This window comes from Podarcis gaigeae (genome assembly GCF_964106915.1).
Source record: "Podarcis gaigeae genome assembly, chromosome: 6".
NCBI classification, from domain to species: Eukaryota; Metazoa; Chordata; class Lepidosauria; order Squamata; family Lacertidae; genus Podarcis; species Podarcis gaigeae.
In genome coordinates, this window is record NC_139682.1 from 75,390,551 (window position 1) to 75,406,462 (window position 15,912).

Sequence of the window (15,912 nt, forward strand, 5' to 3'; positions counted from 1 at the left end):
GCTTGAGCTAGGAGAGACTGGCCGGGTAGTTACATTTTAAAAAGATATGTTAATTAATATTTTAAACTTGGGAAACTGGGATAGAAGAAGAATTAGGAATTTCCTTAGACTAATGGATGGGAGAGAAATTTGATTCAGCTTACATTTAAAGGTGGACCTATCTAACTTGTACTTTCTGAAACAAGATGTTAACTTAAATGAAGCCATTTGTACATTTCTGAATTTTGCTGTACAGAACTCTCCAGCCAAGCAATGTGTAATAATAATATATATTAGTGAAAATAACATACCAAAAATGCATTATATTAGTGAAATCCCAACCTTAGACCAAGAGAAGTAGTCTGCGTTCTGCAACATTTTTACTCGATGTTTTCCCATTAAAGTCAACAGAAATGATCCTGAATAACTAGGCTGCAGGGTTACAACTGAAAGGATTAGGTCATAAAGGGTAAGCTATTACAAGATTTAGAGCTGCAATTAGCATTAACCCAGGTGCAGACATGGTTCAGGCCATGGGAAAAAAGGCAACTCTAATTTATCATAGAAGTGCTCATCCCTCACATATTCAGTTTCCATTCATCAACTCTTGGGCTGAATGATATTCCATGTGTGGGTGACAACATATTTGGAATTACCCCAGCCATATGTTTTTTTAGATATACTGAGTTCAATTATGCTTTTGGATATAGTCGGAGAATTTGAAATACAACCATCAGTTTAAAGGAAGGGGACATGTATTCCTTCAGATTTTTAATTTTTTTTACAGGTAAAACCTCTGAAAAAGAGGACTCTGTTTATCCATAATCCATTTTTTCACTAGTTATTGGAATACAGCTGCAACCAGGGAAACAAAGTCAAGGCAAGGGTTCTATATTGTATCTTAGACACAAGGAGTCTTATGGCACTTTAAAGTGTAATCCTAGACATATCTACTCAGAAGTAAGTCCCCTGAGTTCAGTGTAGCTCACTCCCAGGATAGAGTAGAATGGCATAAGCTTTCATTATCTAGCATCTACTTAATCAGAGGCATTAAGTTATTTTCAGCTGGCAAGTTTATATAGCTCATGAAAAAATTTAAACAAATTTAGTTGTTTATTTATAAAGTTTTCATCCCCTATTGTCATAAGTCCCCAGGGCCCAACAGGTTACAACAGTGAAATATATTAAAAAACACTCAACAAGACATTAAAACACAACAGGCACTTTTCTTATACTGTGATTCACCTTCCAAGCCTGCATTGTCTACACTGGCTAGCAGCAGCTCTCCAGGATTTCAGACAGCGACCTCTCCTAGCCTTAACTGGAGATGTCAGGGATTGACACTCATCTGACCTCCCTCTGGCTCAGATCCTGAGGTCTACCAGGACAGAGAACAGGAGGGGCAAGATAGTGGTGAATTCAGCACAGTGCAAACACACCAATGGAGCCAATCTGGTGCCCCTGCCTGTGTGTTTGCACTGCACTGACCTCCCCCACTTCTATCTCAGAATGCAGCAGCAACTCAGCCAAAGGGAGATAAGTTCAACAGAACGTATTCCCAGGTAAGTATGTCTAGGTTTGAAGTCGCACTGCATCTTACACAGAGATGGATCAATTTCTCCTTTCACTCAAAAACATTTTTGCATCAAAATTCTGCTCTGGCTGTCTGTAGGTAACTTTATATTTAAAGATGCAGCAATGCATGGGATTCATTAAATTTCCTGTTTAAACAAATGTGAAACTTGAGAATGTCAGTGTCAGCAAAAGACGCCCTGAAATCCGGTTAGAGAAACACTCCCAAGAGAAACAAAGAATGGCTCAACAAATACGTTGTTATGAAATACAGCAAGGGTGGTAGGGACACAAGCACAAAGCAAAGGGGTTAGCAAGTATATAGACAAATACAGTAGTACCTTGGTTTAAGAACAGCTTAGTTTATGAACAACTTGGATTAAGAACGCTGAAAACCCAGAAGTAGGTGTTTTGCTTTGTGAACTTTGCCTTGGAAGCAGAACATGTTTCGCTTCCTGTTGAGTGTGTTCCATTTGTAAACTGAGTCCCCGACTGCTATGGGAAAGCATGCCTTGGTTTAATAACGCTTTGGTTTAAGAACGGACTTCTGGAACGGATTAAATTCGTAAACCAAGGTACCACTGTATATCTGTTTCCAAAATGGGAACAAAGAACACACCATTCCTTAAGTCTCTAGTCCTTGATTTAAACTGAATGGTTTTTAATAGGAGTGATTAAAAGGTAAAATAGACATTTTTAGAATTTGATCAGCTCCTTATGCAGACAAAGATCAAACTACCTTGCCAGTGCAAAACCCATTCAATGAAGCACCACGTGTCCAAGAATGTACAGAAATGTTCCATATCCTTCAGAATGAAGGCACAGAATTTTTCCTCAAATGAAACTAACATATGACATGATAAATAAGTATTAAAGCTAGGGCCTTGACTCTCATTTCTTCTACAGTGATTCCTTTTTAGCTCGCCCCCCCCCCCCAATTTTTATTCATTCCTGCTACTTAGAAAATTTGCTTTCTTTAGATTAGAGGTGAGGAATCTCAGGGCTGGGGGCTAAATGTAGCCTTCCAGGGCCGTCAGAACTCCCTGAATCAAAGTGTTTTTGCTTGGCTATAATGTATTTGGAATGCCTGGCCAGAATTCTGATAATGCCTCTTGCTTGTCTGGATGGAGAACAAATAGGTGTGTGAAGAAACTAGATAAGGGTAAAATTTACATTTGTTGTTTCACTCACTCCTGCCTTGCCCTCCACTGGCATGTAACCCTCAAAAGGCTTTCCAGAAATTAATGTGGCTCTTAGGTTGAAAAAGATTTTCCCTCCTTTGCTTTAGATCATGCATTTCTCCAATGCTTCTTAAAATGATATTCCGATTGTGGGGTACTAATGCCACTTGCTTCTGAAGCCACTTGCAAGACAGACTATAATGAGTTGAAAGAATGCAGTGGATAGCAGGCAAAGAGAAGCCTTCAGCTAAGATGCAGCTACCATGTGAATGTTGTAACAGTGTGGTGGTTACAAAGACACAAATGCCCCTATTTTCATCTGTAAAATGTTGGAGGATATTAAGGATCAGTATCTGGGAAGGCAGATTTTGCAGCTAGCAAATGGGGATGAAAAAGCTAAGCAGGTCTGAACTAGTAGGTAGCAATGGTATCAGCAGCAGAACATCTCACGGCACATGACCTCTTTGTTGAGCATTTTTCTCAATTTGTTTGCAGGCTATTTAAGAAGCATTCTGATCTGTTTGCGGGGAGGTTGGATGATACCACCCTTTCCAGTGCACTGTCCTCTCACTTCCCTGATAACAAAAAGTCCAATCTTCGGGGGGGGGGGGGATGAATTTGCTATGCAAGACCTCCTAATCAACTATAAATGTGCAATTTGCTGCTCTCCAACTGAGTCCCAGACTCAGAATAGTAACAATCGGAAAGAGCCCCAGGACAAGGGCTGTTCATACAGCCCAAGATGTTCATACAGGATTTTCTTTGCATATAGTGCCAAACTAGAAGCAGATACTACAGTTGCATAACATGAGAGTCTTTGAGTTGCAGAACTATAATCATAAATCTAAATACAATAGCGATTATGCTAACAGAGAAACTTCTAAATCAGCAACAGAGAAACTGAGATCAGTATGAGATCAAGACCTGAGAAACAAGAATATTAATGCATGCATTCAGTACACACAGAAATCATGTTCGGCTCCTGCAAAAGATCAAATGAATTATTATAACACACCTAGGTTGCTTCACTGATAATCTGCAATATGTTGCACAACTATACTTTCATTTTATGACTGCTCACAGCATCTGTTTTTAACAACGCCATAGCACACAGCAATAAACTGTGTCATTTCCTTAATAAACCCTAGGTGTTTACACAGTCTGCAAGTTCGCCAAGTAAACAGACAGCATAAAGAGGAACTTTAAACATAATTATTTTAGCTTTCAAGGAAACACGAGCTTCAAAATGCATTATTTAAAAATAAAATTAAATACCAAAAATTGCATTTAACATTCTACGTACAAGTGGTTTGTCGAAGACATATGTATAAAAAGGAAAACCCCGCATTTTGCATTTCAGGTTTTCAACAGATCATTACCGGTAGATACTGGATTAAGAAACAGAAGGCAGTATGGCTTCGCCCCCCATCCCTTAAGTTTGGTTGCCCTTCATCAGAGACAAGCCTTTCATGTGGCAGGCCCTATGCTGTAGAACTCCCAATCTGTACAGGTTCGGCAGTATCTATCCCTGCCTTATTTGAGACATCTTCTGAAAACTACATTGTTCAAACAGGTATTTTCTTTAAACAAACCAGTACATAAGAACACAATAATCACCTGCTGGATGAGGCCAATGGCCCATCTAGTCCAGCATCCTGTTCTCACAGTGGCCAACTAGATGCCTGTGGGAAACCAGGGAGCAGAACATGAGCATGAAAGATTCCTCTCCAGCCATTGGTATTTGGGAGCATGGCCCCTCCAGCTGTGGCAGCAGAGTGAAGCCATCATGGCTAGTAGCCATTAAGAGTCCTCTCCGTGAATTTGTCTAATCCTCTTTTAAAGACATCCCAGGTGGAATCTACACACATATTAAAAATGTTCTGAAAATGCTTTTTTAAAGCATTTTAAAAAATACATTGAATTTTCCATTGTCATCCAGTGTCACATTGTATATTGAACTTAAAACACACTAAAAATGTTTTATTTGCTGCTGTATAGCTGAGTGTCAAGTTGATGGCCGTCACTGCATCCTGGGGGACCGAGCTCCATAGTTTGACCCAGTGGCGTAGCGTGGGGGGTGCAGGGGGGGCCAGCCGCACCGGGCGCAACATCTGGGGGTTAGGGTTAGGGAGCGCAAATCCACGGATTATGGGGCGCAAATCCACGGGTTAGGGGGTGCAAATTACTTGCCTTGCCCCGGGTGCTGACAACTCACGCTACGCCACTGGTTTGACCCTGTGTTTGGAGGCTGGGAAGAAGGTAAATTCCATGCTATGGATCATTAGGAAATAAAACTGCCAATATCATAACGCCATTATGCAAATCTATAGTGCAACCACACAGGGACAAGTATCATTGCCCTTCCATAGGTTCTCAAAACCTATTGCTGTATTAAGCTTGCTTTGTTGCCAGCTCAATTTTTCATTTATTTAAGCCTGAGCAGTTTTGCCTTAGGCTGCAAACCAATTCACACTTGAAGTGATTCCCTAAGTGGCTGTTAATTGCGGACCCAAAGCTCCTCAAGTGCACATTTAATCCAGATTTCCTATTTAATCCAGATTTACAATTTCTGCAGAAAATCCAGCAATTAAACAAAACCCATGGAAAGAGTGGATCTGAATTTAAATGGGGAGGGATATGGGAAAGCATTTTGATGATGATGATGATGACGACGACAATGATGTTGTGTAGACTATGCAGAAAACTTGCAGGCACCAGCAGCACTGAGTGCACAGTAAACTGTATTGTGGAAGTGTTCTTACTTGCAAAGGAATGTGCATAAGACTGGGTTCTAAGGGGACAAATTTAATTCAGTTTACATTTAAAGGTGAGCCTACATAATTCACACTTTCTGAAACAGTATGCGAACTGAAATACAGCTGTCCCTTTGAAATTCATACTTATTTAAATTTTGAATAGCAGTTCTCCAGTTCTCTTGTGGGCAAGAATGATATACTGGGGTGAAGTGCCCATAAAAACTCATATAAATGAAAATAACACAGAAAAATGCATTATTTTAGGTGAAACTGCTTTGCAAAAGTGTGTGCATTTGGTAAAATTGCATATCAAAATGTGTATGTTAGGAGACTAAACTGCTGGTGAATGCTCATGAAGACTTGAAAAAAAGGCATGTTGATGATGTAATGCAAAAAAATTAGAAACAGTGATAAATGAAATAGACAAATCTGCCCATCCCTAGCTGTAAGTCGTTTCATTTCTTTAAAACATTGTCCCTCTGCCCTCTGCCCAGTGTACAGCTAAACAATTTCCCAGAAGAGTACCCTGCAAAGAGGAAAATCAGACAAGAGGAGCCTAGGAATACTGACTCCACAGTGGGAGTGCGTATTAATCAAAAGGAGCAATGTAATAAGGATAGGGGAAACAAGAAAAACACTGCAGCCACTGTTTTATTCTTGGCATCGAGCCCACATGGACACAATTTCACAAGACAACATTTTTACTAATGCTGGGCTCCAGCTTTTGCCGTGTCCACAAAAAAGTGATGCCAATTCAAATCTGTTTCTGAAAAGCAAATAACCTAGGATGTCACAAGTTTTCAAGCATTTCAGAATCCTGCAACTGGATTAAAGCAAGCAATAGATCATTTGGCATGTTCTATCTATGTATCATATTCACAAGACCACATTCTGCCTCTTGGGCACCATAGTCAAACCAAACAACAAGCAGCATTATAAAATGGTGACTATAAAGCCTTTGCAGCTAAATAAATTAAATTTTCACTCCTGTACTGGAAAAGGTTGATAATTCTAGAAGGAGGATAATCATTTTTGTTGTTACTATGTTATGTATTTTTGCATTTTTTTATATTGTAAACCAAATTACTCAAACAAGGCAAAGTGCTCCTTGCATGAATATTTTCAATACACTGTAATTTACAGGAAGTCTTTTCAAAAAGGGTAGCTAAGCAAAGAAGAAATGAACTTGTATGCAGAATACATTGTGAAAAGAAAAGGAAAAAAGCTCCAAACCACAAAGTATTCAGTGACATGAAAAAATGCTGAGGAAAAGGGCCAAGGGATTAGACTAAAGAGAAGTGGCTTTCAAGCACTAGGACATAGTTTTGCACATATTAGAGATAACTAGTCTAGACAGGAGTAGGGTGGTGTGGATTCCAAGTGCTCCTTCAAAACCAGACCCTGAGTGGTAGTGACATTTTCTGGTCAATATTAAAGGGCAAATGCATATTTCCAAGTTTGTTTGTGTTTAAGGGAATTCCTTCTTTTTTCTTTTTCTTTTAAGTATTTTAAAGATCCAAAGGAACAGCAATCTGAACTGAAGGACACATTAGAGTATGCATTCCCTATTGTCAAGCACCTTCTTTCGGTGTATCAGTGACCAAGCACTTTAGCCTGAGGAGCTGTATTCTGTTAGCATTCAGATGTTCAGATGCTACTCAAACACTACAAATGGCAAGGCTTTTTCCCAGAGCAGCTTGGTAACTACCTGTAGGTCTGTGAAAGGTGCCAACAATTTCTAAGTGATTTTTCAACATCTACAGCAAATGTCAGTTCCCATAATTATTTGGGGGAACCCATGACAATTACTCTAGTATGATTAAAAAAACCAAAAGTGTGTACCGTATTTATTTTAAATATTTATAAACTGGACCAGCAGTATAACAATAAAACATAAATCACATTGCATATCATTATGTTACAACATATAATCTAAAACTAATAAGAAAGCCCCTGCAAAATCCTATAATACATTACAATTTAATTTAGCTAGCATAAAACCATTTCCAAAGCCAAAGAAGTAAAATAATAAAATAGTACCATGTCTAACAGACACACTGCTATAGATATGCTATGAGAAAAAAATGCAAATAGTAGTTTCTAATTAAAAACAAAGGTGGTTGTGTTGGTCCATAAGAAAAAGCTGCAGTCCATAGTTGGGTAATGCCTTTATTATAGGTAGAGATGGAAGAGGAATTTGTACTTTTTGAAATGACAAGAAAAACACAATCATCCTTGAAAATTCACATTCCTCTGAATTTTGTGATGGAGTCCTCCAGCCAAACAATATATACAAGAGAAAATGCATATATTAGGGGAAAGTGTGGACAAAAATATATTTATGAAAATAACATAGAAGATGCATTATATCAGAGAACATTAGTTGTAAAAATATGAAAATTAGTCAAATTGCATACAAAAGTGCTGATGTATTTTTGTGATGATTTTTTAAAAGCAAATTGCTGCAGAAATGTGATTTAGAACTGAATTTCAGATTGGAAAAATGAGAAACTGAGAGAAACAAAATTGGCAAACCATTCAACTCTTATTATGACCAGCCAAAAAGTCACAAAAATAGGACTTGAAAATAGAAAACTTGAGTTTTCTAGAACACTTCAATGGTCAGGATGTTACTCAAAGCAAGGAATGACAGAATGAGAAAAGACAACAAAATAACAAAGGTACAAAAATAAAGTTAGATGTTGTAGCAATGAGATCGGTTTGTTCTCAGGCCTATGACATCTAGCCTAACTGTTATATTTCCTTTCTTCTCATTCCATCACCTCCTGCTTCACATAACATCTTGCCTGATTAGGACTTCTGTCACATTTTTGTGACTTTTGGTTGGTCCTAATAACTGTATCTTCATCTAACTGTGGACTTCATAGTAGATTCTACCCTGCTAGCCACCCTGAGAATATAAACACATGTTGACAGTGTAGGATATAAAATAAATAACTATTCTTTGCTGGTATTCTTGACTTTGACTAAATATTCACTCTACTTCTTTTATTCTCATGATGGAACTTTGTGGTCAGAAACCACATGAAATCTTGTTCTGAATGTCTCTTTATATTCATGTCCTTTTATTGTTGAGGCTAGATAGGAAACAATATCGGAACATAGTGCCAGGAGAAGCTTGATCAAATAGCTGCTATTCTCTTTCAGTAGGCACCTAAGTAGCTAGGAAAGAGTTAGAAGAATGGCTAACTGTATACAGATTAATGTGGATGTGTTTGGGTAATTTATGGGGTATCACGTCTATTTTTATTTTTGTAAAACTGAAAGAGCAATTAGTAATAATCACAAGCAAGATTACAACTGTTGGAGAAACCACAATGTGGGTTGATTATTTCCTTCAAGACTGCATATCTTTAAACTCCCATTCTGTGTGTAAACCTTTGAAATAGTCTTCATGAAAACAGCATTTTACAGGATTCTTTTAGAAGAAAGAAAATGCTTCTTTCATCAATTTATTTTCCTGAGTCTTTATTTGTGCGCACCAGATTATTTTGTATTAGTCATAAGGTTGAAGAGAGAAAACTACAGGTTGTAACAGTGGAATAAATATTTTGTTTGGTGCCATGAGCATTTGGGTAGTATGTTACTTTGGGAAACACACTATGAGTGAAATATTTTTAAAACAGTCAAAAGGCTATCACTTTAGGTAGCTGTCCTATTTTCTCTCTGCATCATTCCTTCAACATTTCCAGTTTATCTACACCTATAAACATTTCTGAAAAACCTAAAAGCACAAACTTTCCACATCCCAGCCTGGTTTATAGGTGAAGGACAGTATATGAACTAGAATAATAGAAAAGGCATTGCTCCATTTCTTCCAGTGTCCCTGCTATCACTGTTGCTCTCCAACTTTGAATACAGACACATTGCCCTCAATAGCCCTACTTTGCACATTTAGCATAATGGAACAGGTATGTTGGACTAGATGAAGGGGACGAATTCAATTTTGTTCCATTTTAGTGAGAAAATCCCTAATCCACACTTTCAGAACCAATGTGTGAACCAAAACACAATAATTATTCAGAACTTGCACTTCTCTGAATGCATGATGCAGTGCCCATCTACATAATGACTACAAAATGAATATATTAGGGGAAAGTGTACAGAAAAATGCATGTATTAGTGAAAATTACATACAAACCACATTGGATTAGGGGGATTTGCTTGCAAAAATGTGATAACATTCAAAACTGCATACGTACAAAAATGTGATTTTTAGTAGAAATTTACACTTAAATGCTGGTGTATTTTCTTGAGGATTTTTTAAAAAACAACAACACACGGATTATTGCAGAAATAGGAAGAACTGGATTCAAGATTGGAAATATTAGAAACTGAGAGAAGCCAAAATGGACAGATTCATCCACCCCTAGCAAGTTTACAGTGCCACAATTCCTTCTTGGTATCACATATACAAGTGCACAGTCACACAGAGAAAGGCTAGCATTAACTAAGCCATATCATTTCAGGCATTTTATGTACACATTCTCCATGAGGCCTGATGAATGTGCACAATGGCTGGTTATGCACAGAGACCACTCAACTCACATTACCCCTAACATATACACACATTTTGCTGGGCATGTTCACACTTGTCACTTTTCCAGAATGGTTGTAAAAAGCAGGTTATAAAGAACAACATTCAGAGAGAGAGAGAGAGAGAGAGAGAGAGAGAGAGAGAGAGAGGATTTCCTCTTTCATATCTGTGAGTTACGTCAGCAATTTCCGAGTCACAACTAAAGAATGCTTTACTATTACGGTATATGGTCAAACCTGGAATGTTTATGAGAATGTAGTTTATCGTGCCAGCAATCCATACTCATGATTACTATATCATTGGAGAAACAAGAGCAAGTCCAGGCCTGAACAGTTTCTACCTGTGGGGCTGCCTGGATTCCGACAGCTAACTATTACAGTATATCTTGTATGCGGAAAGAATCAGAAATCAACATAGTAGTAGGAATTTGGCTAAGGGAGACTGCATCACATGTTCATAACATTGCATTTAAAAATAATTAACACAGAATATTTGCCACATTATCCTAACTCAATCACCAATCGTTTTGGGTTAATCAGTATATATTTTCTGCTGGTGCACACACAGCACTTGAAGACTATGATATAGGTAAGGGATCAGACAATAGGAATAAGCTGTCCCTCCACTGTTGTTCAGAAAGGCCCCCCTTAAAACTGCTTTATCCTCTGTGTTTTTAGCCACATTTTGACATTAAGTCTACACTGACATTAAAACTGGTAAATCCTAGCTCAGTTAGGCTTCAGGCGTAGTTGCTGACTCGGATCTGTACTGGTACATGATAGGCTATTGACTGCAGCCTTAACTACATTATCTAAAATAAAAGAGCAATCCAGACCCTTGATCCACTGTACTGCACTGCTGGAGGGAGTTTGGATGCTATAATAATAAGAAACCGAACTCATCAATCATTAACAGCACATAGAAGTCACCATCCCTGTTAAAGGTAGACCTGCTCTCATAAGACTACTGGGGGCAGGGGCAGAAGTCCCAGCTTTAAAAAAACAAAACCATTCCTAGTTAGCTATGAGTGTAGGAAAGAGGGGAATTAGCATCAGGTTTTAAAATCCAAACTGAGTGTCAAGGTTTGCTCCAGACAGTGGGTAAAGAATGCCCCAGATCTATTTTTTCGTACTACAGTAACATGGGTCTGGTAGTGCAGTAGTACCAGCACTCCCATACACAGCTAAAGTGGCACAGGCATGTGGAAGAGGACATTATTGGCAGTGTCAAAGACTACCCCGTAGGAGTCCATAAAACTTGATACAACTATATTACATTAAGTAATGTGGGTGTACTAGTTGGAGGGTTCTCAAGGTGCGGCTGGTGGATTTTGTTTGGATTCTGAGAACTACTTTGAATCAAGATGGCAAATCAAAACATTTTTTTGGCATATATTTTGTCGCCTTTCAGAACATTGTTACCAAACTGAGCACAAGGTTACTGAAGTGAGGTGGCAAAGTTTGTTGATGTTTGGTCAACAGCCACCGTTCTGAATTAAGATGATGCACTGAAAAATCACTTTGGCATGCCCATTTTTCAGCATAGGCTCAATTTGCCTCATTGCCAAACTCAACACAAAGGTTGCTAAGGTAGGGGCAGTGAATTCTGATACCATTTAGATTCCACACGCCATTCTGAATCAAGATGGCAGACTGAAGTGGAGACTTTACCTAGTTTTTTGCCATAGGTTCAGATGCCTCTCAAGAAACTAGGCATGAGTTGGGGTGTGTGTGCTGGACTTCATGGACATTTGGATGCCAGGCACCAATTTGATTCAAGATGGTAGACTGAAATGTGACTTTGGCATGACGCTGCCCATTTTTAGGCATAGGTTTGATCACCTTTCAATATATTGTTGCCAAACCCAACACAGGTTTTCCTGCCTGTAGCAGCCATGGTAACTGAGTAAACATAGTAAGCTACCTTATAAAGAGTTGGGCCATTGGGCCATCTAACTCTGTATTATCTACACTGATTGGCAGCAGCTCCCCAGGGTTTCAGTCAAGAGTCTCTCCCAGCCCTACCTAGTGATGCTAGGAATTGAATGTGAGACTGTTTGCATGGAAAGCAGATGCTCAACCACTGACTTACAGCCTAAAGTAAACTAAAGACTGACATCTCACAACAACTAAGTGACAATTTTGCATTCATAGTGTATTAAAAATATTTCTTGGCTAGGCTCTGAATAAGCAATGCAGTGCAAAGCACAGGCAGTGTTTAGCTAGCATACTGAAATTTAATCTCAAATTTACATTAATTGGGATTATATTATAATTTTATGCACAACTGAATTTATAAAGCAGTAAAATAAGAGCACATACCAAGACTGACTGGGCATGATCCATTAATGTTTTCTTTCCCGTAAAATGATGCTGAAGTGACTATAAATAATTTTACATTAAAGAATGTGCTGAGCCTTCAAAGGAATGTACCAAACACTTGGAAGAATATATACCAAGAATGCAGATCTTTTCCCTACCTCTGTCTCCCTTTCTTCTCCCACACATACCAATACTGTAATTAAACTTTACTTAACTCTACTTAACTCACTTTTTAGTAGATTGGAATCTAAATAAGCTTCCTATAATTATTTTGATTTTCCCTTTCCTTCAGCATAGGCTCTATGGTAAAGTGTTGCATTTATTTTAACAAACATATGAAGTTGCCTTATGGTGGCACTTTATCTTCCACGCATGTACATCTTTAAACACCCATTTTTCTTTTTAGCAGCAGCTGAGCTAAAATGATTATCCCATTATTTTAAAGGCATTATTTTAATGAGGCAATATATAAGTATTCTATATAAATAAATAAATTCACAGACCTAATTCTTTGAATGAACATTCAGCTGGAAATCTTCACATTCTCTCTACTTCTTTCTCAGAGGTCTTTTATTTCTGGAATGGCACCATATGAAATGAATTCAGCAAAGTTTAACAGGATTTCAGAAGCCACCTGTGTACTGGACTGAAACAGAAAATATTTGCATCATAATTAGCCTGTTTAACGGACACTTATCCTCTATTACATCTCATAGTTTTGTGCAGCTACATTTTTTTGCAGTTTTTCTAGATTCACAGACATTGATATTTAAAGATAACACCTTACATGTTTGCATTTTTATTATATTCAAATCAAATTTAACACCATCCTACTACCTATTCGCACAAAATCACAAACAAGTATATGTCCCTTCCAACAATACTGCCAGGTTTTTCTCCCCCAAATCCATGAAATAAATGCTCTCTTTACAAAGCCCTATAGGGAAGTCATGCCCTTACTGGCATGAAGTTTCAAGGGTTTGCCCAACAGGTACTGCAGTCCATGGCCTGACCATTAGGTCCAGTCGCGGATGACTCTGGGGTTGGGGCACTCATCTTGCTTTATTGGCCGAGGGAGCCGGTGTACAGCTTCTGGGTCATGTAGCCAGCATGACTTAGCCGCTTCTGGCGAACCAGAGCAGTGCACAGAAACGCCATTTACCTTCCCACCAGAGCGGTACCTATTTATCTACTTGCACTTTTATGTGCTTTCAAACTGCTAGGTTGGCAGGAGCAGGGACCGAGCAATGGGAGCTCACCCCATCATAGGGATTCAAGCCGCCAACCTTCTGATCGGCAAGCCCTAGGCTCTGTGGTTATTTAACCCACAGCACCACCCGCGTCCCAACTGGCTGCATAGTAGCAAGAAATTCCTCAGTTACTGCTTTTTGCAGCTTGGAGATACTGCAAGAAATGAAAAAGCACCTATGTACATACAGCCAAATTACCATTTGAGCGAGTCCTGAGAAGGTACAGGTACTTCCAGGTGACTGTTATTGTGGGGTTGGTGCTCCTCACATGTACAAGCTTGTCGCAGTGTCCACATGACATCATGGGTCTCAAAATGCCAAACTCTTTCCCCTTTCCTTGTACCACTTTTGATACTTTTTGTGATATAGCAGTACAGTGGTACCTCAGGTTAAGAACTTAATTCGTTCTGGAGGTCTGTTCTTAACCTGAAACTGTTCTTAACCTGAAGCACTGTAGCCTTATGAGGCTTTGCCCTCGGGTGGGAAAAAGTATTGCACCCGGGAGAGGGAGTGGGAGTCAACAGACACTCAAGGAATACGGTAGTTTCGGAGAAAAAGCTTTATTTCTACCATCCATGAACTGGTAGAAGGAGCAAGTGTGATAGATTCACAAAACAAGCACGGGTTCACAGTCATTTGCACAGAGCATATATTCCCCTTCCAGTTCCCTCCCCTTTCTCCTCCTCTTCAGGAGTCTTGCCCCATGAGTTCCTCTGAGCATGAACAGAAAGCTCCTGTCTTGGACTCTTTTGGACTCTTCCCAGGAAAGGGGGTGAGAAGCCAAAGGGGGGTGGGTCGAGGAGCCTTGTGGTTCAGCATGTCCAAGATGTTGCAACTGAATGAGATAAGACTCAGTTCTCAGGCTTGCTTTGAACAGAGCCTATTCATTAGCCTTTTTGAAGCTCTTTTGTACTGACAAAACTAACGGTTTGCCCTTGCACAGCATCTTGTGAGAAAACAGAGGAAAACTTTAGCTGTGGATTTTTAGAAGAGAGAAAAGGAATTTTGAACAGTTTTGAGGCCTGGTTGGGGGGGATGACTTCGGGCCTAGGTGGGGTCACCTGTCCTCACCTCCTTCAGCACCACTTTAGCTAATGGGGTCGCTAAATGGGGTCACTTTAGCTAAGTGCATGATTTCTGTTCTTATCCTGAAGCAAAGTTCTTAACCCGAGATAATATTTCTGGGTTAGTGGTGTCTGTAACCTGAAACGTCTTTAACCTGAAGAGTATGTAACCCGAGGTACCACTGTATATAACTTTTATGGTTTCCCCCTCCCTTCTGTATTCTCATTTTATTATTCCATTTGGGTTTATTTTCCTATTCATTAGTATTTCTGCATTTTGTATGTGCTTATGTCAATAACCTTTCTGTATGAAAATGACCATAATAATAATAATAAAATTTCTTATTGAATTTAAAAAGAAATAAAAATAAAATAATTGAATCCAGATTTGCCCACCACAGAAAAATCCACATAATCACAGAATAGCAGAGCTGGAAGGAACCCCCAAAAGTCATCTAGCACAACCTCATCATCTCAACACACCGTCCCCGCTCCGATTTGAAACCATATCAGGCCCTTGCTTAGCTTCCCAAGTTGCACTAGCAAGTTTTATCCCTGCGCCCCTGGGTGAACAAAATACCTGCTGCCAACGACTCAGTTGCGCTATATCTGGTCAACAGGTTTCATTCATAAGCCTCTCTGGGGAGGAAAAAAAATCATATGGAAAAGAAATTCTCCCTGGGTGCTGGACCCACTCGAGGGGAAGAAATCAGAGAGGGGAGTGTTGGACTAGATGTCTCCTCTCCCCTCCCCAATCCCCGGCCGCCGTTGCAGTTAATTTTAGGACTGCCTAAGCCAAAGATGTCGAGTGGCCGCGCCCGTTTCTATAGCGCCGCCGAGGTCGCGTCCTTCGCAGCTTGTTCAAGGGGAACTACAGGGGGCGGGTTGCTCCAGGCTAGGCAAAGCGCCCGGCCTCAGTCGGAAGTTCTCCTTCTCTTCCCTCAAAAAAAAGGCGCCGCTTTGCTTCGCCTCACCCCCCCCCCGCCATCTCCCTCAGCGCTTTCTTTCCCTTTTCGCCCGTCCTTGCCAAGGCACCTGGGCAGGGGAAAAAGGCGGGAAGCCTCGCTCGCGGCCTCTCCCTCACCTGGCCTACGCGCGACGCGGGGCAGGGAAGGAAGGAGCGGCCCTCTCGTCTGCGCCGCGGGGGTGTGGGAGCTGAATCACAGCCAGCCAGCCATCGGCTGACTCACGCAGAACACACTCCAGCCAACCCTCCCCGTCTAACCCCGGA

At 39.9% G+C, this 15,912-nt stretch overlaps 1 protein-coding gene across 5 annotated transcripts in view; it reads right to left on the reverse strand.

Moving 5' to 3' along the window:
• SLC44A3 (solute carrier family 44 member 3) overlaps positions 1-15,902 on the reverse strand; it is a 103,220-nt gene extending 87,318 nt beyond the window's left edge. For 2 of the 5 annotated variants that reach the window (XM_083743380.1, XM_083743378.1), the window contains exons 1-2: positions 15,078-15,362; positions 12,871-13,013 (exon numbers count right to left, since the gene is read on the reverse strand). The gene's annotated coding sequence lies outside the window, so the exon portion shown is untranslated. Of the gene's footprint in view, positions 1-12,870; positions 13,014-15,077; positions 15,541-15,765 lie in introns of those variants that run through there. The other 3 variants (XM_083743379.1, XM_083743384.1, XM_083743381.1) reach the window with 3 other exon arrangements.
• Between the last annotated feature and the right edge of the window lie 10 nt (positions 15,903-15,912).